We start from the raw sequence: 2,513 nt of genomic DNA, 5'->3' as shown, positions 1-2,513 counted from the left end.
AAGGTTTTGTGTAATCTAAAACACCCGTCAAGAAAATTGACGAAAATGATTACAAATTGGTGAAAATAAGAACATGTTAAGAACATTTTAAGGCTTAACACTCAAAAAATTAAGAACATCCAAAAAGCTTCAAAATTATTGGATGTTCTTATAAAAAAACGTGTAATTTAAAAAGAAAAAGAAGAAGGAGAAACCTAGACAATATCATGGTGCTAATAGGTTTCGCAATTTGCTTAAAAAGATATCACATGTTTTTAAATTTGATTTTGACAAACTCTTTTAAGCATGTTTGTTTAAAGCTAACTGGTGTTAAATATTTCTTTTGATGAATAAGTGTTACGAAATTGACGACCCATCCCCTGTTGGGATGTGAAGCCGGTTGGCTACTGAAAAGTAATGTGTTACTCTTTTTTTTATAAGAACTATTTTACATAAGTATGCTTGATCTAGGGCTTGCTTGCTCTGGTCTCACATTTACCATAGCGTTAAACGTAGCATCTACGGAAAAGAATTTTGAAATTTCCTTAGGTATCGGATCAGATTAACACCGGGCCCCACCCGGGGGGGGGGCACTAGAGGTAAGCGACCTTGCGTGTGCGGCTCCTAAGGATCCGTAAGGATTGATCTTTCACCTAGATTTACTTTTACTAGATTTACGAAATTTTCCTGCCCTGTGAGTGTGCGATTTCAAAGGACTATTTTTAGGCCTCGTTTTTAAATCAAGTGCCCCTCCCCGGGGTTCAACATCAGTAAGTAAGGTAGAGAGGTAAAAAACGCAAAACAATAAAGTATACACTTTTTATAAGGAACCTTAACTTTGCTCTGAGCCTGGAGTTCCTTATTTTTCGAAGAGCAGTTCCTTAACAATTCCTTATTTTCGGACCATTTTCAGCCTCAAGTTCCTTTTTTGGCCAAATTTGAGTGATCTCTTTTCCTAGGTTTGCTATGTTCTACTGATGTTCTTATTTTTTCCCAAAATTTCAGTTTAAATGTTCTTATAAACTAGTTCTAATAAAAAAAGGTGAAACGAATCTAGCTCATTTTGGGTTGAGAAAATTTTTTGTTGCAGCTAAAACCTTCCCCCACAAACAAACCCCCTGAATTTTTATGTTTTCACTCCAAAAGAGTTCAATATCGCTCTATTTTAAGGGGGTAATTTAGCTACATATTGTGCAATATTAGAAATTTCAGTGACCCCCTGGTTTTTAAACCTGAACTCGTAAAAGTCTATGTATTCTGATATCTGAACCAGGGGGTTGAAATCTAACTCTGCAGGTGGTTGTGTATAGTAGTAAAAAAAGAATTTTTCTTCGCTACATTTTGTTTAACGAAAAATACAGGCAAATATTTGCAAATGCCTTCTTCACTTAATTAAAAATTAATGCAGTGTGTTAGCTAACTGTTTTTAAATAGTTTTTCTTTCAAAAGATAATAGGCTGAGGTCAAAAGATAATAGCTGAATAAAATCATCCTTTTGTTGAGAAATTATGTTCAAAAAATGGCCCATGCTACATAACGAAAAGATTGTTTGCTTGGTGGGTTGGTTAGGTGCAAAGAAAAATCTCAAAAAGGTCTATTGTTGAGTTTTGTTTTATTTCCTAGCCCAGCTGTAAACATTTTCTCCCAAACAAGAAAAAGAAAATTTAGGGATTTTGCAAAGAATATAGCCATTTTGGGAAAAATCAATGAAAAATCTGTGAAAACACGTGAAATATTTCAGTTCTTTGACGTCAGAGGCCAGTTCTTTTTAACCCCTGAGGAAATGGTACCAGAAATTCAGCAAACACAGAAATTTGGGGAAAATCATTGCATTCATTTTCTGAGGGGATAATAAAGTTATGATAAAATGTTAAAATCTTTAAATCAGCTATAATTCTTTGACGTCATTTATTCTAGGGATTTTTTATAGTTCATTATCATATTATCCTAAATTGAAACTTATTTTTAAATTTGAGCTTTTGGACTTTGGGCAAACAAAAGTTGTCCCACAATGGAAATATTTCTCAATTTCGCCTTCAAGGTTTCAAAAAGATCACATTTTCAGGGAAATCTCCCCACCAGTGAAAATTGCCCACCGGCCTTTAGCAGTTTTGAGAGAAAAAAGCAGGATAATTGATTTCACATTTCGCCTCTTGCACGCTTTGACAAAAATATTTCACACAATTTCAAAAGCCCGATTCATGCTTTTGATTAAAATTAGAAGAAAATGACATATTCGTCAGGATAATTACAATTAGAAGAAAATGACATGTTTAGGATAATTACATAGCCATCTTCTATAGTTATCGCATCAATTAAAAAGAAATCTGACATGATTTGGATGCAAAAATATCTTGCAATTTTCAGTAGTACATAGCTAAATTTAACTTTATATATTTGATGTACTTTAAAAAATTGATTTTTTGTGTTACCATTGCGTTAAACAATGTCTTTCATACCAAAAACAAAGAAGAAAAATAAATAAAAACAAGAAGAAAAAATCATGAAAATCAATCGCAGAAAAAAAATGCCCC

Source organism: Clytia hemisphaerica, unplaced genomic scaffold (assembly GCF_902728285.1).
Source record: "Clytia hemisphaerica strain Z4C2 unplaced genomic scaffold, Clytia hemisphaerica genome assembly, whole genome shotgun sequence".
In the NCBI taxonomy this organism is placed as follows: Eukaryota; Metazoa; Cnidaria; class Hydrozoa; order Leptothecata; family Clytiidae; genus Clytia; species Clytia hemisphaerica.
The sequence above is the reverse complement of the archived record's forward strand: the minus strand, read 5'-3'. Positions refer to the sequence as shown.